This window comes from Spodoptera frugiperda, chromosome 11, assembly GCF_023101765.2.
Source record: "Spodoptera frugiperda isolate SF20-4 chromosome 11, AGI-APGP_CSIRO_Sfru_2.0, whole genome shotgun sequence".
Taxonomy (NCBI): Eukaryota; Metazoa; Arthropoda; class Insecta; order Lepidoptera; family Noctuidae; genus Spodoptera; species Spodoptera frugiperda.
In genome coordinates this window covers 1733785-1758437 of record NC_064222.1, presented here as the reverse complement: position 1 = coordinate 1758437, position 24653 = coordinate 1733785, and the positions used below count along the sequence as shown (strand labels likewise).

The following is a 24653-nucleotide window of genomic DNA, read 5'->3' as shown; positions in this document are numbered from 1 at the left end:
TTCACTTTTTGTGTTCTACCAGAAAGATAATCTCTAAAAAGTGCCAGCGGTATTCCACGAATTCCAATAGCCTCAAGTTTGTGTAAAAGAATGGGCACAGAGACGGTGTCAAAAGCTTTTTTTAAATCTAAGAAAGTTGCCATACATTTGTTTCCTTTATCGAGCTGTTCAGTTACTAAAGAACTTAGTGCTATCACAGCGTCTTCAGTTGACTTTTTTGCCTAAAACCAAATTGAGAAGGTGACAGAATATTAAATTTATTTACGTACTGCAAGAGGCGAGTGTTTATTAACTTTTCTATAACTTTTGAAATTGCTGTTAGAACGGAGATAGGTCGATAATTATTAACATCGTCTCTATTACCACCCTTGTACACAGGTGTAATTATAGATTTCTTTAACGAGGCTGGAAAAATACCTTTTTGAAAACATAGATTGGCCAGATATGTGATAACTGGTACAACTTCATTTTTGGCATGTTTCAAAAAGGCCGTGGGTATATTGTCCCATCCGGGGGCACTATCAGATCGTAGATTCATAAGCGTGGTACAAACTTCGGATAGATCAGTATCCAGAAGTACCATTGAGCTTATGTTTACTGAGGTTTTACTTGGACGTTTGTAACGTAGGTTAGTGCCAGATGTTATATTTTGGGCCAGATCACTGCCTATACTTGCAAAGTAGTTATTTATAAAGTTAGCGGATTCTATGGGAGAAGATTTAACCTGTAATAATTCTAAGTTATCTGTTCGTGATTCATTAGTGTAAGTTATATTTTTTATATTTTTCCAAAGAAGTCTATTGTTTTTGATAGCATTGGTAATTTGTTCCCTATTATATTTTCTTTTTAATTTTTTTATGAGATTATTACAATAGTTTCTATAACGCGTATACGTCATCTTAGCAATTTCATTGTGAGGTTCATTCTGTGCTTTCTTATGTAACGCATTACGATTCCGAATACATCTCAGAATACCTTGAGTAATCCAGGGTTTTAATAAACGTTTACTACTTGGTATGGTTATAGTGTGTGTATGAGCAGTCAAAGATTCTGTTATTTTTTCTATCAATGAACTTGTAACCAAACCGGGGTCATCAATAAACAGAAGTTCAGCTAAATTTTTACTTTGCAAATACAAAAGAGCATTGTCGAAATCTATAGTTGTTTTAATTTTAACTGGAGCGATACTATCTTTTGTTCTTGCCAAAGAAAGAAAGATGGTATAGTGGTCTGTAGTAGTGGTGCGCAAGATAGCTATAAATGCCGAGTTCTTTTTCGGATTGATTTTTAGCATAAAATGATCAAGACAATTCATTTCTCTAGTTGGTAGTGTATGCCCTGCTAGAATTCCGTATGACGATAACATGGTAAGGTAATTTGTTCTATTTTTGCGTTCATAACATTGTTCGGTGTCTTTGGCTCTTAAGTTTACATTTATATCCCCCGTAATCACAATGTTTCTTTTTTGTACATTTAGTGATTCCAAATGCAAGCCAAGAGAGTCAATAAAATTATCTGCGTTTAAATTTGCAGGGGATCTATATACACCAAAAACAATGTTATTTGATACCTCTATTTGAAGACAAGATGCGTGCAAAAGCTTAACTTCTGTAACTTTGTGTTTTAAAGTCTTTTTCACGTACGCGACGACTCCATCATGTCTGTTTAAGAGGTTTGTGGTATAATAGCAATTGTAATGATCAAGTTGTGGAATAGGTTTATTTAAATTAAGTTGGCATTCCGTTAGAATAATGATGTCTGTTTCAAATTTAAGACTAGACAATGTAAGTAAGAAGTCATCAAAATTGCAGTAAATGCTTCTAATATTCTGGGTAAGAATAGTGAAGTCAGTTTTGTGTATACGTGTATGTTTCTCAAGTTCTGTGCAATCGCATGTGATCGATTTAGCAAGCTGAATATTGTCAATTTCTTGCAGTGTCTGTAAAGATTCACACGTTGCAGCCATTTTTAAAATGTGTTATACTTTTCCTTGCAAGCCATTGCTTCAAAGGTGTGTAGTGTATCTGTATGATGTTTGTGTTTGTATTATGTGTGTTTGTTTGGTCATATATTTTGAGAGTGTGTTTATTGTAGTGGTGTGGTCTAAAGTGATTCAGGAAATTTTGTGTATTTTTTTGTTTTGTGTAGGTGAGTTTACATTTCAAAGTGATACAATTATCGTTAAAAGCTAATAAAACAATTACAATTATAAAAACCAAAATTATGACAAGGTAAAAACTACAAAAGTGAATGGTTACTTTGAATACTGGTGAGATCGCGCTCCGATTTGATCTGGACGCGTTCATTATTTTCGAGACGTAGAAAAACCAGACCACGAAAAATCCAGCATGTGTAGCCATTTGCTTTGGCAAATTCACGGACTTGGGAGAATAATTTTGCAGTCTTTTTGTGACACTCTCTGACACATAAATGGGCTTCTTTTCTCCTTTCAAGTCAAAATGCTCAGTATGTAGCTTATTACATAATTCTTTGTCCTTATTGAATTTTTTTGTAGCCATTAGAACCTTTTCTTTCCCTAGTACTGTAGAAAACTCGGCAATGATAGTACCCACGCCTTTTGACTTTTCATGTGGCTTTACTCGGTAGATGTCTTTGATGTCATTATACTTGATCTCAGCATCAACGATCTCACCCATCTTAAACATAAAATTGCTCAGGTCCTCCTTACCTTCATAATTATTCTTTTTGGAAACCAGTTTTGGTACATTTCGAATTTCGATTGTTGCTGAACAGTTTTTCTTTTCCAAATAATCTACTCTTTCCTCTAGTGCAATAATCCGTTTCCTGTCCTCTCTCTTCTCATTTTGTAGCGATTCAATCAGGTTTAGAGCCACGTCGTACTTCTCTGATAAGAAACTGAGACTTTCCTTAATCTCTTCGCTCTGCTTCTCTAAGGTCGTTTGCAACTCCCGAAAACGTAAATCTTGTTCAGCTGCTAGTGTACTGAATAATGTACGCATTTCTTGCATAACATTCCCCATACTCGTAGCACTCGCAGTTTTTATTTGCGTAGGCGTTCTAATAGCGCGTCTTTTGTTATTCCTATGAGACACATTTTCATATTCTTCGTCATCTGTATCCTCCTCAAGATCCTGTTCATATCCATGTTGTAACACATCAGCTCGCTCCTTTACATTTTCTTTCTCTTTTAGTGGTGGACTGCGCTGAACTGACATGGTTAGCTCAGTTTAAAATCACGTAAATTAATATAGACTCTGGAACGTGAAGTCACCTGCGTGTATCGAAAATGGTCGACGCTCCAGATCCTTACTTGGTAGGTTCCTGGAACGCTACCACTAGATGACAAGTGACGGCAAGTAATGACAGATGACTTTGACGGATGGCACTGACGGATGTCGATGACAGATGACGATGACAGATGATGATGACAGATGACAATGACAGATGGTACTGACAGATGAGGATGATATTGACAGATGACAAGGACAGAGAACACTCACACTTCAATGTTGCCGATGTACGCTCTCGTATCGGTGATGATTGTAACGCACATGAGGGTAGTTAAACATTCACCGCGCCGTATGTTCACCGCCTCTTGTTACTGCGCTCCTGGTACTTCCACTGAATTGTTTTTACTTTATTTCCGATTTTTTTCACTCAAAATATGTTTATTTAATTATTTAATTTGCGATATAGACACGTCCACTCAGCTTCGAATCCGGGGGGAAGAGAGGAAGAGAGGTTATGCCTCTGGTGTTTCGATGTCTATAGGTATTGGCGGCGCTGATTTCTCACCATCAGGTGATCCGTCTGCTCGTTCACCGGCTTATATCTCATAAAAGTATTCATCAATGAACACTGCCCCATGAACTACTCAGATTTTGATGACACCCACGTAAAGAAGTACTGACTAAATGTATTTTATTCTACTGTAGCCAATTATACCCAAGGGAAATCCCAATCAATAAGATAATAATAATTGTTCAATAATTATGTACCAATCAATTATACCTATAGACCGCATTAAATGGTCACTTTACAGCCTAGTACCTAGTGCCTAGTTACTTAATCGATTGCAATATACTGCGGTCAATAGGATTTAATTGTCCATATTTCCTGAGTGTAAATATTTCCATACGTTTTAATTGAAATGTCTAGGAACAAATTGCTATGTCATTTTATGTGCATTGTGTTGGTAACGAGGTATTGAATATTATTGGAACTAATAGTTTAAATGCTGAATAAGTATAATAATAGGTATGTTCTTTGTTAAAAATCAATTGTTAAGGAGGCTTGTTTCTGGAGTCATATCGTGTCAGAATTTGCAACTATTTTTATTCATTTTCATTAGAATTTCAAACTATCTTTTGGTTTCGTTGTGTGAGGTTACCGGGGCTCAATCACCCTCCTTTCCAAATCTTCCTAATCCCCTATTCCCCAACAACCTTGAAATTCCTAACCCCCAGAATGCCAGCAACGCACTTATAACGCCTCTGGTGTTTTGGGTGTCCGTGGGCGGCGGCGATTGCTTAACGCTTAACATCAGGCGATGCGTCAGTTCATTTACCGGCTTATACCATAAAAACAAATTAGGTACTTAGTATAAATAAATTGATTTGAAATCATCTTCAAAAAATAGCACCTTTATTACGGATTTTCCTATGAATAAAGGTACCTACTATAATATTCATGGAACTTGGAAATACACCTTCTCAATAAATCAGTCACTTCATATTAGATGCAGATCAAATAACAGCTTTAATAAAATTAACAAACTTCACTGCACATATCGGTCAGTGCACACACGGAATGCGATTCTTGACTATAAGGCGCATGAACGGTATCAGTATCGATTAATAAAGATAGATCGATATGTAAATAAAATAATCGATTCAAACAATCGAGATGAAATCGATAAATGTTTCTTTTTCTGTCAGTTCCGTGTTTGAATCACGATCTTCGTTGGCGATGGTTTTTTGTTTTGTTTGTTTTTTTTTTTAATGTGAATAAGAAAAAGTGCGAATTTTCTCGAGATCTGTTGTTATTTTGTGTTGATTGGTGCGTTCAATGGATTATTCTTGATCAATGTTTAACTATAAGTATAAGTGGGTGGATACCTGTCTATTATTAAGTATGGGTTTCGTTTTTTTAATAGAACTGACTAAAATAGTGAATAAGTAAGTTTAAACGTAACATGAGATTGAAAGACACCTTTGAGTTTGTTTCAGCATTTCTTCTCAGAGTAGTCCGATAGGAAATACTGGCCTCATCTAGTTATTTTAGAGATTGACTTGTAAAAGTGTTATCTTGTAACCAATTTGCAAAAATAAATACCAATCATTAAAGAAAAGCAATGGTACCTGTTGTGGAGGCGATTATAGTGAAATACCAAATCAATCTGATTCTACATTTCAGCATTCTTGTCTAACTTTCTTTGTACATCTGATAGAAGAAAAAAATCATTCAATTCAAACATTGCATCAACATTCAATTGTTTCCTACACGACTAATATAAAAATATCTATAATCAAGTAGCCATTGTCACGACGAACAAAAACTGTAGGACACAGATTAAATAAAGCAGATAACCATTACGGAACTGCGATCAATATCAGCTAACAAGTATTTAATCTACTTTGTTTAGACAAAAAACTAAAACAAAAACTGCTATAAGTATCCACGTGCTTCTAATTTACATATTTTTTGTTGGTTAGATTCGTTTCGCTATTGTTTTAGGTTGCAAGAAAAATATTGAGGCTTTTTAAGCTATACTGCACTGATACTATAGGGTTGAAACAGTCTTATTACTCTTAGGCGTGAAGAGAGAGATAGCGGGAGTAGTGTTCCGCGCGCTTCAGTCGAGGAAGGGAAGCAGCCTCCCAGGGTCGCTAACGTGGCGGGATCTGTTGCAAACATAGCGGTAGGTCGAAGCCTGCCGGGTGTGGTGATTCCGCGAGGGTAACCCGGGTCACGGTCACAGGCAGTGGAGGAACACCGCGGTGGTTTTAGCTGGTAAGAGTCCGCACGTGGAAAGTCTATGAGGGTTTCCACCGTGATAAAAATGTCATATTATGGTAAAGTAGCATATAGGTATTTATCACCACTTTTACTCATCTTGTGGATATTGTAAGAACCGACTAAGTCATTACTCATTTACCAGAGACCGGGCAGCAGCGCTCTCTCATAAACATGAACCTTTTAAACTGCGATCTCCAACCCACTAAACACCTTTTTAGACATTGGCTAGTAGTCTACTCAGCATTAAGCAGGTATAACCACGAATACTCGTACTCGTAGTATTATTTAACAAAAATACAAAAAAGAAGCTATAATTAAAACAATAACAAGAGCTTACTAAGAAAGACATAACTCTCATAACAACATATTACCTACATAGTTATGACATGAGTCGTAATAAAATAATATCATTCTCGTATTATCGCGGAACTGTGTCAAGGGCGATGGCACTGATAATGGCCATGGACCACACATACACTGAAACATTAACACTACGCAGTGTAGGTCAGAAAAACCACTTAATTCAAGATGCTTAGGCATCCACGAAGGTTGAATGTATAATTGGTGATTCTTCCGAAATAGTGTTCAAACTTGCTCCTAATCAATTATGCAGTGTTGGTTTTCGTGTTTTACGTCGTATTGTCCTGTTGAGAATTGTGTAATGTTTAAATTAGAATTTGGTTAAAGATCAGTGGTCGCAAGGTCGACTGCCGGGCAAGGGGTCTCAGGTTCGATTCCCTGGTCGAGCAAATTTCGGTTTTTCATAAATTTCTCAGTAGTAGCACGGAGTCTGGTATTATGCCCAGTATTTGGCAATAAGCTCACACCATATTACATGGCACTTATAATACAAACGGTGAATAGCAGGCGCACATTGTCTAGCAGCATTATGTGCCGTAATGTGCACCACTGCCTATCCCTTCGGGGATAAAAGGCGTGAAGTTGTGAAGTGAAGTAAAATGATAGCTTAGATTTGAATATCAATTTCTATAGTCTGGATGTTTCGTATAGTTGAAAACTTTTTCTGAGATAACAATAGAGTACAAGTATGCTATTTGACGCAAAGATGACGTCGCGTCATCAGCAGCGATCTCCTACAAAATTCTTATAAAGGATTGTGTTTTTGACATTTCGATAAAAAGTATTCAATTTGACTAGTTGGAAACTACTGTATTATTTTAAGCAACATACTGCGTGACAATACCAATGCTTGATATTCCCTTACACAAACTTATCTACATCATCAGTAATAATAGTCCTACTTTACTTATCTATTGACACAGCAATGAACCTTCTCCACATTTACATTTAGCGTGAGACCTTCGTGGCAGACAATTGATGAGTTCGCGGCATTATTAGATTATACAACTAGCAACTGATACAACAGGTGATCATGCAGCGAGATATGTTATTACGGCTGTAAGTGGCGGTGTGATGTGATATAACAATGCCTATTTTGTTTGACAAGCACGTGCTTTGGAAATTATTGAAAGGTTGATCAAAATTCACATACACTCACAGAAAACTGACGTGAAACAACGCTTGCATTTGTATAAGTGAGGTTACTAGAGTCCCAATCCCCCTTTCAAACCTTCCCATCTCCGATATTCTAACAACCCTAAAAGGAAGGCAACGCACTTGTAACGCCTCTGGTGTTTCGGGTGTCTATGGGCGGTGGCGATTGCTCAACATCAGGTGATGGCTTATACCATAAAAATACGTGGGAAATTCTAAGGCACGAGGTACTGACGACTACACTTTTAAGTTCACTACAGATAGTAACAACTAATAATCGTCTATGGAAAAAGAAGATTCCTTCCCGCTGCTACTCGTACTATCGCATTATGTTATAACTATGTATTAGGTTGGGAGGCTTTTTTCCTTTGACTACACGGGTAAAGCAGAAGTAAACAGCTAGTTTATCTATAAGATACCATGGATACTCTACTTTAACCAATCTAAAACCTAACACGTGCCTCAAAATAACATTGAATAAAGTCATTACAGTATAAATTATAATTTATTTAGACCTTAAAGGTACGCCTATGTTCCGGTCTTGTCACGACTTGGACTCAAACCCCAGTGCAGTCAGTATCAAACCGTGACGTGTTTATAAAGATAAGCTTATTTATGTTGCTATTTACCATACTAAGTTTAAGCTGAATAGTTATGCTTGGGGCCAGTCACGAATTGTCTACTTCCTTACTTGTATGCATGTTGCAAACTGCTGTTGCTACAATAACTCTTTGTGAGTGAACAGTCTGTGCATTAATAAGGTAATTGTTTTTCGATGCATGGTATACTGATACCGATATTGATACTGATTTATGACAGACTAGCTTGTACCAGCTTCGCTCGCGTTCTCGTGGAATAAAAAGTCCTATCACCCAAGTCAGCTCATACCCTGTTTGTATACCAAATTTCACCGAAATCCGTTCAGTAGTTTCAGCGTGGTTGACAAACAAACACACTTTCACATTTGTAATATTAGTGTGATATGATAAACAGTCTTGAGTACTATTAAAATTACTTCTTATAGGAATACATTACAGAAGAATAAAAAAAAAACGCAAAAGAAAATTTCTTTTATCAATTCTTTCAAACAGTCAATACTAGGTCCGATTACGGCTACACTTTCACGTCTAATAACCCGGTAGGCAACTTAACTTCCATATTAAGATAAACTTATAACAATAACAATACAATAAATAGATCAGAATCGATTAACTTCCGCGCACTGCAATCGATTGCGAGGTCAACACTCGATCTTGACCACATCATTAACTTCAGGAGAAGTACCGATGCGGTCTGGAATGAACAATGTTCCTTGAATCATGACACTCGATAATTGATATGCACTAGTTCAACCTACATACATAATTAAAATGCATTTTATTTACGAAGAAGACGAAGAACAATTGATACAAAAATTCAAAGAACACTAATTGGAACTTTAAATATTTTTCATCTTTTGCAAACGGTGTACAGGTCTTCAGGCATTAAGGGCACTGGCACTGGCACTGGAAATTGACTAAGATAAGCTATCTGTTTTATATAAAAATATGCGTGTTATGGATGTGTGTCATGAATGGCTTCTCTACCATTGATACATTGCATACTCGAGCTGCGCATCTTTTTCGCACAGCAACATAGCATATATCTGGTGAAAAAGCACACTCAGAATTTTATTGCGTTCTGTTATTGACTGCCAAGGAGATATTTTATCTGTTTACAACAAGTACTACCTCTGACTCACTCTCCATACCTTCTATGTAGGTGTAAGATATTAAATTAGACTATTATAATACCTTTATAGGCTCATGGTAGGGTCACCATGCCTATTGTAATATGCGGTCACTTTACATGGGTCTACAAAGGAAAATCCTGGGACGGGTTGATTCAATCACGTCCCATGTCATGGGGTACAAAGTAAAATTAATCTTTGCCTGGGTTTAGACGATTTATTGAAGTTATACGTAAAATTTGCATATATTTTGGTAGAGAAGGACCTGTCACTATACATATATATGTAATTATTAGGAATCATCTATTATTATTGTTCCATATGTTTGGCCGCTATTTATTGCGCCTGTTAGTAAGCGATGATGTGGCAAACCTATTAACTAGGGTCTTAAAGAGACTCAGGTTATAACCAAAACTATATTTCCTCACCATTTTGAAATGATTGACAGAAATGTAGTCATCAGAGGTGTGGGAATAAGGTTCTAAATTCTCCATACCTAGTTATTTATCATATAGTTCATATGTAAATATAATATAGGACATTTTAGCAAACAAAATATATGTCATTGCCATACACACATTAATAACAAAATTAGCAATTGTTCTATTCACATTTAGACGACATTAGCTACTCGCGTGCGTTTAATTTGTACAACTACTTTACATAAAGTATTTAACTCAAACCTTACCCGTGCGAAAACAGGCTTTTGGTCATCAGTGGCCACTTATACACTGTTGATGTAATATTTTGATATGACAGTAGAGCAAAAATCTCTAGTACAAAAACGTTCACATATACGATTCGTTTCATACGACAAGCTTCCTTGTGCGAACTGCTAGGGAGTGGAACTCCTTGCCGTCTGTGTTTTCTGATGGGTATAACCTGGGTGTCTTCAAAGCCCGAGTGAATAGGTTGCTTATGGGCAGACGTGCCCCATCGTAGGCCGCATCATCACTTACCATCAGGTGAGATAGCGGCCAAACCTCGACCCATTAAATGTAAAAAAAGAATATATGTATAAAATAATGTCTATACTCATTTATTTTTAACAAGTTAATTGGGTACTCAGTCCCTTTACACACGTGTAATGGAAACTCGTACGTAATATTATATTTAAGTATTCATTATACACGTTCTTATTATATTTTATTGTTTAATTACGTATTTTATTACGGACACGCATTGTAATGTAACTAGGTATTTTATAGATTTCTGAACACGATTTTATCTTAGTTTAAAGACGATTAAACATGTTTAAGAATTAGGAAAGGACACGTTAACAGATGAACTAGAGAAGAAGATAGTGAAACTTAGTTAAGTGGGATCTGGATTAGTGAGACCTACCTCCACACCACAACTGGAACTTATACTGAGGTCCTACTTATACATAGGCACTGTGTAGTGATACAGTGTCTCTTTATGAGTCTATAGTCTATGGTCTATCTTTTTGGGGGTTAAGTATAGTAATACAGTGCCTATGTATAAATGAGAGAGTTGCCGTTGAGAGAATAATAAGTATCTTTTAGTGCGAAAATCAACCCTCTTTATCTGAGATTCGTTCTTTTGATTTATCATCATAGTTACCTCTATAACTGAGACTGAGAAAAATTAATCTAAATTACACACCGGCTCAACTCTTATGATAAAAGCAAGTTTAATAAAAACTAAATAAAACAATGCGGAAACGGACTAATTGACAAGCTTGAACCAAATGTGGTTCGATCAACTATATACACGTAATATTTAACATAAAATATATTATACATAGATAATAGTTATTAATAATTTTACATAATTTAATAGCAAGTTGACAGGAGCGCGTAAGTCCTTGAATGACCGCAAGGTAAATGGAAAACTGGTTCAATCTAAGTTTATAGGTATAAACACGAAGTAAATACCTAGGTAGGTTTAACTATATTGTTATTTATTCAATCAAGGGAACCGTTATTAGAGTTTTTGTGCACTGTGAAATAGGTCTTGAATTGTAGGTACCTATGCTTCTAGGTAAATCTATGTTTAACGTTAATGTTTTTCTTTTCTATTGTAATATTTGCTTTGACGTCCAAAAGTGATTTCCCGATCTATTTGAAATAAATAATTTTGAGTTTGACTTTGAACGATAAGGCTGAAAGTTCGGTCTTGCTTATAGCTTAAATTTTGAGAGTGAAGAATTCGTTAATCGTAAAACAAACTCGCATTAAGACCACTGGACGATAAAATGAGGTGAATAGAACTGGAAAGGTGAATAGGGATAGTAGAGGGGTAAATACGTATTGTGGTATATTAGGTTCTGCTGTTCTATGATCGTTGGTCGCAGTTTTAGTACTTTCCTGGGTCTGAAAATGTAGTACTCAGAGATTAGACCTACATTTAGTCTGTGAGGGGTGAACTCATTAAAAGATTTTTTTATTATTAGTTCTTTCTAGGTATCGAAAACAAAACATGAAGAAGCAAAAAATCATTACTTTTATTTAAAGGAAGAATTCTATACGTTAAAATATATCCCCATTAGTTCGTGTGACCTCAAAACAAAATATCTAACGTAAGTATGGAAATCCATCGCATCAACATCTGGATTTGTGTTCAAGATACGTGCTTCGATTACCGAGTCAGGCACGACACAGCCATCAATAACCTGGTAAGGCCGCTATCTATTTTTTTATTCCTCAATTTTTTACCATTTCCATGGAGTTAGATGGCTATTTAGATCAATTTGATCTGGTAGGATGGAGGACAAAGGTATTAGTCTAGTCTTCTAGGTACTATTTCTTAGGTATTAGTCTTCTAGGTTCTTATGGTGTTTTTCTGTTGGCATTTTGATGGTTGCAGGACATATCCAACCAGTTGACTTGGAAGTCATAGTATTATGTAGGCTTATATTTATTCCCCCTTCCTAATCTTCCCAACCCCCGATTTCTTAACAACCCTTAAATAATCCTTCAGTTCCTTTATCGAGTTATACCATAAAAAGCAGTGGATGTCTTGTGGCTGACAATATGGCCGCTCTTATATGGCGGTGCTTAATTAGACGGAATTGAGAATACGGTGCTTAGATATTGTTTTCCAATGTTTTATATACTTAACATAAAGTCACACATTTTTTTTCTACAAAAGGGTGGGCAGATACTCATATTAAATGTCACACCCGATTAAATAAAATTGTGTAACATTTATTCGGTAATAAATTGAGTATATTAGGTTTTTATCGCGTTTTATTACTATTCTTATTATGTACACACACAGGTATTACATATGTAAAATAATTTAAATCAGTTAAAATAATTTCCGGATTCCTTGTTGGTCCAATCACATAGTTTATTTTGGAGGTCAATCTAGAATAACTATTATTAGGAATAAAATAAAAAATAATGCGTAGAAGACATATTTTTTTCCGGAGCTGCGGACTGCCTAGCAGGGATCCAGCTCGAAAAGCAGGAGTAGGAACGGGGTGGTTTTTAGTCAATAAGACTCTGAGTCCCTCTCGCCTGGCCCAAGGTAGGAGAAGTCACTGGATGACTCCTCTCCCATCAAAAAAGCATTTGTATTTCATACTATAAATGATAATATAATAATGGTTATTTATTGATGATTGATTAATTATAAGAATTGTTAATTATAAAATACTAGAGTTTGTACATGAGTACAATTGATACTTAATGTCCTATTTACATAAAAAACTTACGGAAGTATCTGTCATATAACTGCGTCATAGTAATCACTGCACACCTGATGGTAGATGTTTCAATGAAAAATGAAAAACGTCATTAATGTCCTTACAATAGAGTTGATTATTAATTGATTGTTAATTAGTATGTTAATTGCCGTTCTGAGCCATTTGAATGGATAAATAGTTTTATAGATTGATATGACTATGTTGTTGATTAAGTGGTCGTAAGGGACTTTAACTTTTACGTTTGAATCCCTGGTCGATTACGGTAAAAGTTAATTTTTAGCTTTTTATTTTTGGTAATTTCTTGAACTTAAACTTTGTGCAATTAGCACAAAGTTCAGAATCTATTGTGCCCGTAGATAGTTATAATATGCTCATCCCTAATTACTTAAGATTCATACCATCATTACCTACTTACTTTAGAAAAGGGAACTTATCACACTAATATTATAAATGCGACAGTTTGTTTGTCCGTCAATCACGCTGAACGGAAAAGTATCCGTTCTACTTTTTATCCCACAGGAACGCATGTAAAGCCGCTGGCAGAAGCTACTATTTTATAAGTACCTACAGTTCTGCTAACCCCTTAATGATAAAAAAAGATAAAAAAGTATGTTGTATTTGTATTATATCATAAAAAGCGTAACTAATACGTACACACGCATATAACCTTGAACTTCAAACTAGTTCGCTAAATGCAGTGAAAGGATTGGACGGCGTCATGCACTAATGATCAATTTAATTAATTTATTCAATTACATTGATCATTAGCTTAGTTTTACTTTATATAAATTTAAGTAAGTCTATTATTCAATAATTGTAATAAATGTTTATATATTTTTTTGTCCTTTTATTGTATTGTCAGGCAATAGCCGTGATGTGCGGAGCTATGAAGGATTATTATATAAAAACATGTTTTTATTGCATTAAATATTTAATTACAATTATAATTAAAAACTTTTTTCGCCTTCAATTTATTTTAACCGCGTCCATTTTTTAAGTCAGTTAATACGTGAGTAATATTATCCCTAAAAAGTCTGAGAAATACTATGCTGAAAACTACATTAAATCAGTTCAGTCAAACGCGAGATAATCGCGTACAAACATACATACACACATACAGGTCAAACGAAGAACCTCCTTTTTTGGAGCCGATTAAAAATAGTTTAAGTTATTTCCTTAATACCTAAACAATACATTAATTATGAGTATAGTGTAGTTTTAAAGCATTAAACATGTTATGTCTTCATTTTTAGGCTAAGGGCACACAGCGGCGATTAGTTAAACAAGGCTAAGGCGATTCTTATATACTAAATAAGTACTGAAAACGTTGTAATTATTTCTTATAGATAGCTTTAATTGAAAAAAAAAGATTAATTAAGTTAAATCATTAGATAAATACTCGATCTTTAAGTTATCATTTGTTATTTTCAGACCTAGACCTGATGTCAAGTCATTATTGCAATTAGGTTGAGTTTTAATAAAACCTTATTTATTACTAGTTTCTGCTATTGGCTTTGCCCCCGTTTCTATGGAATAAAAGGTATCCTATGTACCCGGATCATAATTTTATTTACCCCTATATCAAATTCTATTCCGATCTCTTTATCTATTTTGAAAGTAACAAACATACATACAAAGTCACAAGCATTCACATTTGTTATAACAGGAAGATTAAAAACTAGTAAAAAAACTTTTTCGTTTTCATTGATTGTGACTTATATTTATTGATTTTAGCCTCTATAATCCATTACGAGGGTAAATATAATTGATCGAGTGTTTATATTATTTTAATTGTATCTATGTATTCACCTTATTGCAGCTTTTAACTAAAAATCACGGTTTGCTCACGTACATTAATGGTGAGAAACTCTACTGTATTTGAGTCACAGAGGGACTCTTTATCATGAGCAGCGTGCGCAAACGCGGCGACGTTGCGCAGCGTACGCGCTCAGTAGGTAGTGAGTAAACCATAATTTTTAGTTAATTTAGTATGTCTCACGATAGTTATTATAAACCATTATTACATTTATGTTAATAATCAAGATATCCTCATAGAAACAACACAGGTGGCGACAGACAGATCTTATTAAAATAATTGATAGTTACATTACGACATGTTTTACTTCTCGTTTTAGCATAGAGTTATAAATCGAATGCGTAACCAACTAGATTATTAATAATGCATACTTGTTATTATAAATATACATATCACGTCGGAAAATAATGTCCATAAAACTATTATTAATCTTATTATAATTTATCGGAAATTGTGTTAATTTATTTTATTTATTTATTTATAAATGCTTTATTATACACATTTAAGTAGCCTAGGTTACATACATTGAAAGCTCAATAAATATTTTTATTCGGAAGTCTAACGCTTTTTTAATAATTTAACACTGCATATTTTTACATAAATATTTTAACACATAATTATGTATTAAATGATTTCGAATACTCTTCTACTTATTATTATGTGACATGCAATTAAATTATAAAATTTATTTTTAAACATAATATAATAATATTTAAAAAATAATATAATATAATATTTAAAAATATAAAAATAGAGACTATGATCCAGGTACTGGTAGTTATATTGTTATAAAGTATTTAGTGTTTCGGAAATCAAATATATACTTCTCGGGAGGAGTCGACTGGTCTCTCTTTTAAATTATTACTTGTATAAATGTACATAATAATGCACTTGTAAATGCACATGTAATTTAATTGTTTTTAATGTAAATTCTTGTGTTACTCTCGCATGATACCATTTATTCTAATCGTATTGTTACGGATATTGACCCGAAACTGGTCCAACCAGTTGGTGTAAGCAAGCCTTTCACTATTATGGTCATTTCATAATCCATTTCGTTCAATTCATTTCATAACTTTTGTACCAAAACAATGATACGAGTATCTCGGGTCATTGGAGATTTTTGTTTCATGTATTGTGTTATTATTTATATAGCTGTAGTTGTAGTTTATAGCTGTATTATATGGATCTTGCGTGGGGAAAATTATCCAATGACATTTCTCGCCTTGTGCGAGGTGAGAGGGAGTGTCAGACTCTTATTGACTAAAAATCACCCCGTTCCTACTCCTGCTTTTCGAGCCGAAGCCCCGGTAACCCGCTAGGTAGTCCGTTATCCTAAGTTACAGAGAAAAAATACCATTAAATCCAAGTTCAAATATTTGGAAATAAATCTACGGCATGTCTTCGATAACTCCCGATTTTTTTAAATCTTTTAATTTAGGGCCTTTTATTCTTAGAACATGATTCTTAGAGCCAGCCCGATTACTAAAGGTCATAGAAGTGCATAATAAAATTGAGCATAATATTATACAACATTCATTACAAAAAAATGGTGAGAAAACCAATTAAAGAGCCATAATTTACAGTTAACGATCACTTAATACATGCATTGTTAAACATGAATAAAAAATAACTACTGTTCATAAAGATTCGCGGATCATAATAACTTTAGCTTATTATCCGTTCCTATGTGTTTCTTAATACTATCAGCATACAATAACAATGCTTTGGTGTCAATTTTTATAGTAATTTTAGTGTTAGAACTTGGGAAAATTGCTTGTAAAATATTTAGTTTTTTTCAAACCGTATGATGAGTTAAAAATGTAGTATAATAATATATTTAGGTAAATTGCGTATAGATTTATACCTAATGGTAATATTTACGTTTATTTTTATTATAAAGAGTCTAAATAAATTGGTACTTTTATATCATTACTGCTACTGAGAAACTATTGTGATTGCGCACACGCACATGTAACGCGCGTGGTTTAAAAAACTCACGCTCGCGGCGTCTTTTTCTATACACGAATGAAAGATAATTTCCAATAGATTGGTTTTTAGAACAACAGAGGTTTTAATGTTAACAATTAGTTGTTAACTTCAAACCAATAATCGTCTTCTAATTGGTCAATTTAGGAACTATGATGTAATAACAAATTTAAAAAAAATATCCTTCCACTATTAAAGTAAAACAAAAAAAGATAATAACTCACCCAAGACTGCAAAACACTTCGCAATAATCACCTCAAATTCTTCAATTTGCAACACTACGATATCCCGCCAATCAAAAAAAGACGCGCGGAATTCGAAATATTGTTCAAACACGTTCGCTTCGAATTACGAATTTCGAACTCGACGTTTTATTTTTCTTAATTTATTTTTCTTTTATTCTTTTAAGATGTTCCTATACAACCTCTATGTGAACCAAATAGGTTGTAGCGGTAACATTGGCGCGTGCGCTGTGGTATGGTGCGCGTCGACTACTAACTAGCCTGGTTTCCTTACGAACCTTGAAAGCTACTGAAAGCCCCGCCCGCCTTTGCATTCTTGGTAACAATTATATTAGATCAGTGTTTTACTAATATAGTCCTTCGTGTCGCTTTGTTGTCAAGCTAGATGAAAAAATAGGGTCGTCAATGAGATGCAGTAGCCAATGAGAATCGATGGCATACTTGCAACAAGGTTGTGAAATAGGAAAAATGTTGGTGTTTCGCAGAAGTATGCTAAATGATTTTAATGAACCGATAAAGGTCATTGGCTCATAGGTACAAGTAATATGTAATACTATGCACTAGACACCAGACAATGGGGGTGTTGTTAATTAATACTAAGTTGTGCCGCTACCGGAAACCTGCGTGTAATACTGAATTAATTAATCTAGTAACCAGACAAAGGAAGGTGATTATAGCTAGTGTAGATTTTGTGCGCCTATTCAGATATTAAATGGCTGTCGGTAAAAACTTCCTGTTTATTGATAACGCATATCGATGCATGTAATACCTGTATTTATGAGGAATTGTATAAATGTGCAAAGGCCATTTTAGGCTGCATGTCTTGTGATTGCAGAGAACAAAGACTGCGGATTGTCGTTGCAAACCTGGCATTTGATTGCAAGTTATTCTTTCTGGTCCCATTTAAATTCTGTATTTTTTTTATTAAGTTTTGAATTTTTTTTTATTCCTTAAAGGTCAGCCAACGACTGTTTACACATGACATCACATTTTACAAATCGATCTACAATATAGATTTGTCGGTATAACAATCAGTAAAAGGCTTACACAGCATGCACGATAGAGTATTATTTATTAGGCCAAACTTCCACATCTCATTTTTGAAGAGATCCCGCGAGATCGGGAACTATGTGGTTAAAACCAATATAAATATCAAATAAATAAGCTATTAAGTAATAAAAAAACAAATGTAAGAAGAAAATTAAGATACCGTACGTCATTTTCCCTAAATAAATTAAGCAGTGTATTATCCTATAAGTATTTTTGTAGTGGTTTACAATTACAATTGTGTAATAGGAAAGAGACAGTGTTTTAAAGGTGATTACTGACAATGTCATTACCAAAACAAAGTTTTCCATGATTGAAACACAAGGCTCAGCTTTAATTATAGCAGTGATACACCGATGAAATAATTTAAAGATTCATTGATATCGATCGATTTTCTAGTGGTTGCTTTCTTTGACCTATTTACCTAGTTTACAAATCTTAGAGGCCTTTCGTTGGTAGGCAATATTTAATCGATTCAATCAATTTCTTATCATCATGAATATAAGATTCGTATACATTTGACTAGGTTTTTTAAACTCTAAATAATAATATAAGGCAACTCCAGTTTCGTACGTTAAGATGAATGTACTGACATGATTTTGACTCATTACAACAAAATTATAACACGCCTCACACAGAAAATCTCTTGATAAAGCTGTGTAAACAGTGACCGACCTTTATCAAAGACTAGCTACTTCCACGCGGTTTCACCCGCTCTGCTCGGTTCCTATTAATCGTAGCGTGATGTTTTATAGCCTATAACCTTCCTCGATAAATGCGCTATCCAACACAAAAAGAATTATTTAAATCGGACCAGTAGTTCCTGAGATTAGCGCGTTCAAACAAACTCTTCAGCTTTATAATATTAGTATAAATTCCGGCTGATAAGTACTAGGCTGCCATATTTCAGGTTCGAACGTAACGTTCGGAAAAGTATTTATTATTGAAAGAAAGAAAAATAAATGATACGGCACCAGGTAGAATGCACCAAAAATACACTCAAATAAGAAAAACACAGCAAAAACATTTATATAAAAAAACAAGGAAAAACAAATACTACTCAATATAATAGAAAAGAAAAACTATACAAATATAAAACAACAAAAACAAGGTGCCAATACGGAAAGGGTTGCTACCTAAATATGAGCTGGGTAGCAAAAGTACCTAGCATTAGTTTTTAGTTGGCATCCTAGCAGAGACCCACGGCACGATTATTGAGATCTTCGTAATTCTCATTTGGGCTCCCACAATATAATAAATTTCCTGGCAGGGACAAGCCTGTCACAACCTCCCATACCGCTGCAACTCCTATAAGCCAGGATCTACAGTAGATACAACCATGAAAACACCGGAACATTGAAGTCCGTCTCAGGGACATTAATGACTGTTTGGATCCCGCAACGAAATAAATCAGAAGATATTATTAGAAGAGAAGAAAATGATAGTTTCCACTTCCTCCGGGGAATTTAATGCAGGAGACACAGTGACTTAAGTCTAAAGGTACGAAAGAGACTGCACAACTGGGAGAAGCCCAGTCGCAAAAGCACTACGGAAATTTGACATGAAATTAAGTGGGTGGTGTGTTTAAGTTAATTGTTTACGTAAAAAGGTCACTATTATGTCATATTACTGGTTGGCTTAATGGTTATATATACTGTATACATATAACTATTAAATACATATTATTATTCTGTTAAATTTTCGAATTGCACTTCGGTTTTAAGTAAGAATTTCCTGCAGTTATTTATCATTTCTTTTTTTTTCAAACTAGGCTTACTGTAAAAAGTATCGATTCACAATTTAATTGAATATCACGGTATGAATCCGGTCACGTACGAGTATCTGCCACTGAATGGAACAGCATTCAGAGATCATAACAATTCATTTTACTAGGAAGAGATACTCATAGAAAAGTATCTGTGATTCTGCATGCCATACAAATACCGAATTACTTTTTCTAAACACTTTTTTATAGTCACACAAAAAGGCAATTTAATAGAAAACATATTTTTCAATCGTAGAAAAAGGATATTTTACTTTTTACTCAATTTTTTTCAACACATTGCACAATAAATGCACTTAAAAACCGTTTGCGTCAACGTTTAGGCGACATAATGGAGTTTTTGAAGTAGGAAGTAAAAACGTTGTAATAATATGGAATTATGGACATCTGCGGCAACACTGGTTGACCTTAACTATATTTATTGATGTGGTTACTTTCCTAGTGTTAGTTTTAGTTTAAAATTTAACATATTTTTTAAGAACACCTCTTAGATGGAGGCTATAAACTACATAGTAAGCGTAGTGCAGGATGTCCCACAAATAAGACAGACCGTAGCTCGCCGCCCGACCAGAATCAGACCTGTGCCTACGGTGCGTCCCGTTCCGCGCGCCTCAAAGAGCATCAGACCACCACAGATGGGGCCTAGTAGGGCTGACGCCTGATCCGGAGCTACGGACTACCTAGCGGATTTGACGTGGCTTCGGGTCGATAAGCAGGAGTAGGAACGGGGTGGTTTTTAGTCAGTAAGAGTCTGACACTCCCTCTCACCTCGACCAAGGCAGGAGAAGTCACTGTTGATAGAAGTGGTACTCCTACCACTACAATAACTCCTCCGAGTTATTGTCGAACATTTTTCAAAATAATGAATATCTACGTATCAAGGAATAGTGCTAAAGTAAAACTATGTGTTATCCAGATGTCATATAAAAATCCAATAATTATTGTAACTGTAATTAAATTAAACAGATGTAAATCCAAGTTAATAAATACCAGTTAGATTGATACATATCTTAGTTAAGACGATAATTAAACGAACTGCATTTATTTATGTTATTTTGTTGAATGTAAATAAGTATAGTATCTAATATATAAATTGTAGACTGTCTGTCTGTTAAATTAACAAAAAGAAACACATGTCATTCATTAACTGTCACTGACTAACGGTAGAGGAAAACATCGTGAGGAAACCTAGGCTTATAATTTCTGATTATAAGTTTGAAATCGCCAACTCGCATTGGGCAAGCGTGGCAATAAATGCTCAAACCTTCTCCGTGCGAGAAGAGGTCTTTGGTCAGCAGTAACCACATATGAACTGTTGAAGTGATGTAATATTACACAGTATTTTAATGAATGATTAAAGGAGACGGCGGGACGAACTCAACAGTTATGACAAGGATTTGGCCGCAAGAAGCGTTAAACAGAGAGGAGTGGAAGGAAGGTAAAGGCCTCCCGCCTTTGTCCTGCAGTGGGACAATCATGGCTGAAATCTAATTTTTATGAATGCATAGTGAATCTTCTCACACTGGTAATGGCTGTCGGATCGCATGCGCAGTAGCTGCATAAAATTCTATACTTGATTGCCTGACCAATTGATTTATTTATTATACGGCGGTACGGCGGATGTCGCGGCCTTTCGTAGTTCATTAAAAATAAAATAGCTGTATCAAACACTTGACAACTAGTCTTCCAATGCACTTCTATAATAATTGTAAGTATGATGCACGATTTGTAGATATAGGTACATTCGTTATGTAATATTGTCGTGATGTCATCAATCTTTTAATACATTATTTACTCAAGTTATTATGGTAAGTACTTCATTAGTTAAAGGATATTTCTTATGTAATCAAAAAATCATATTAATACTTTGCCTGACTAGGGAATCGAACCTGAGACCCTTGTACGGACCTCGAATCTTGTACGGCAGTCGCATTTGGAACCACTTAACCAACGCGGCAGTCGAAAAAGAAAACTCGTTAATATTATGCCAATCTTGGCTACTATGTAGATATAAGCAGCATTAGCCAAGTTACTTCTATCGCCGTTGATGAGAAAAAATTGACTTATCATGGGCCGCTTATCTCGAGAACGAGCCATCAAAGTTTAATGACGAAGAAGCCACATTATATTTTATCCCATAGATTTTTCAACAAAAAATAATGGGCGGTATAGAGATAGCCGATGATGAGTATTAAAGGAAAAATGGGTCAATTTCATTTTGGGAGTCAGTGGGAATCTTTGGCCTCAATAACCTTTAAATATAATAGGAAGTACTTATAGATATTCATCGTACTATATTCAGTAAAAAATTCTTAGATGATAAGTTTTATTAAATTCTTTTAAAATGTAAAATATGCCTATTAAGATTGAATGTATAAGGAACCTTAAAACTTTGTAACACCTAATAATTTGTACCTATACATTCATTGCAAATAAATAAATCTATTCTACTTGTATTCTATACAAAAGCGTTGAAATCAAGCTAAAAAGAAATCAGGAAAAATGTAGCTCTTTATAAATGAGTGTTGGAATAACATAATCCAGAGGGGTTACTAGCCCATGTAGTGCCTGAAATTAACAGTCTGGCACCTTCCTGGAAGTATTAAAATACATTTTTACGTTATCAGCTACTTATTATCAGGCATCCAAGTTTACCGCACGTAGTTAAGACTCTCCTAATATAACTAATCAAAAGTATGTAATATTTTAAGTAGCTAATAATAATGACCTCTGTCTAATTCAAGAAAAACAGTTATTAAAATAATCTTGACAGATTTATCCTCGATTAAAAAAAAGCGTTGCATCTTCTGCGCATCACACAGAATTGTAATTGCAAAACCGGTAATGACGTACGAGTATCTAGTACCGGAACTAACGCGTTCCGATTGTCCGAATACATGAAATATGTGTCGACCGGTTGTTCGGTGTGAGTATGTGACAATTATGCGACATTGGCAAGTCCAGGGTTGCCGCCTTGACTTGTATTACCATACATGCATAAACTGCAGATTGATGTGGAAATATATGGTTTAGGTTTTAATCGTTTCTGGATTAATGATAGGAGTAAAAGTGACGCCCCATTTTTAATCAGTAGTTATAAGAAGCGAATCTATTGGCATAAACTAAACACAGATTTCTTTCCAAACTCTAAATATTTTGTGTTCCACTACGAACTTGTTTCCGATTAGATCACCATTTAGAGTAAGGTTAACTTAACAACTTGTATTATAATATACTTATAAATATGATTAAAAAGTAACATTACCTCGTTGGTCGAGTGGTCGCAAGTGTGACTGCTGGGCCAGCGGTATCCGCATTGCATCATTACATCATATTGACTTTATTCGGCTTTTCAAAAATTTCTCAGCAGGAGCACAGAATTTGGAATTGTGGCCAGTATATGGCAATAGACTCAACCCCTATTACACTTATAACACAAATAGTCACAACGGGCTGTACTTATGTTATCCAGTGTCTACTGATTCAGGGATAAAGGGTGGCGGTACTAAAAACATTACAATAAAAAAAATTGTTTAATCTTATTTGCACACACGACTTTACTTTTAACAACATACGAATATTAAACCCACTTCTAATTTAGGCACTTAACATTTGCAATCATAAGACCCAAACATGTTACTACAAAATATAAAGCATACTCATATTATCAGTATTAAAGGCCGCCAGTTAATCAATTAATTCAACACTAGGCTACAACTTTAACAAACCAAAAACCCAACTTCCTTATAGCTTATTAAGTGATTATAAAACCGCAAATATCCTAGAGTAAACATTACTATTCGATAATTTGGTATATTTCCAATGAACTAATTATATGAACGGTGATATAGCTTCTATAGACTATAGGAAAACCCCGTGGGTTCACCTCGTATGTCATAATTAATCAAAAGACATTCTTAGAAACATTGGAACTGTCAGTGGTCGGTAGCATACCGGAATTGACAACGCCCTGTAGAACAACGAGAAGTGTAGAGGCGACATTGTTTTCGAGTTGTATTTTTTATTAATACGTAGCACGACTAAAAATGACTAATCGCCGAATTATTTGTCAATTCAAAAGTTCCTATTAATGATTGAAATAAATGCTTTCGACTTTGACTTTAAACATCGAAATCTAAATGCGGAGTAGCGCCTCAAGTCAAGTTTAAAACAGTATACTTTACTGATTGTGAGACGCCATAATTTTGTGGAATTTAAAATAAATATTTTTTAAGGTCATTACCTAATGAGCAGAATAATTAAAATCTTAAACTAGAATCTACATAACTTTGTTTTTTAATTGCCGCAAATCGGGCAGACGGATCACCTGATGGTAAGCAATCGCCGTTGCTCATGGACACTCGAAACACCAGAGTGCATAGCGAGCCTTTTAGGGGGTTAAGAATTTAAGGGTTGTTAAATCGGGAATAAGGAAGATTGGGAAGGGGAGTAATTGGGTCTCCGATAACCTCACTCACGCAACGAAATACAACGCAAGCGTTGTTTTACGTCAGTTATCTGTGAGGCCGTGGTATCACTCCGGTCGAGCCGGCCCATTCGTGCCGAAGCATGGCTCTCCCACAATTATCATGGTTAGTAGATAAACGAATGAAATGAAGTAACATTAAATGCTTTACCAAAGTTTATGATCCATGGCCATGTAAATTAAGTATGTAACTGATGTAACATCCTCCCATACTTACTAGTAGGTTAATGATACAAGTCAGAATTACATCGAGATGATAATACCGGTTTATTCAATACTACATAATGAGAAAAGAAACAAGATTTGACTGTTTATTTGTTCGCATTAAATAATCTCCGAAACTATTGAGCCAATTTGAAAAAGTCTTCCATCT

General features: G+C 34.8%; 1 protein-coding gene across 1 annotated transcript in view; it reads right to left on the bottom strand.

Moving 5' to 3' along the window:
* The window catches only part of LOC118274702 (uncharacterized), a 56376-nt gene extending 39143 nt beyond the window's left edge, over nt 1–17233 (bottom strand). Inside the window, exon 1 of the mRNA XM_035592371.2 lies at nt 16947–17233. The gene's annotated coding sequence lies outside the window, so the exon portion shown is untranslated. The remainder of the gene's footprint in view (nt 1–16946) is intronic.
* Nucleotides 17234–24653: the final 7420 nt, after the last annotated feature.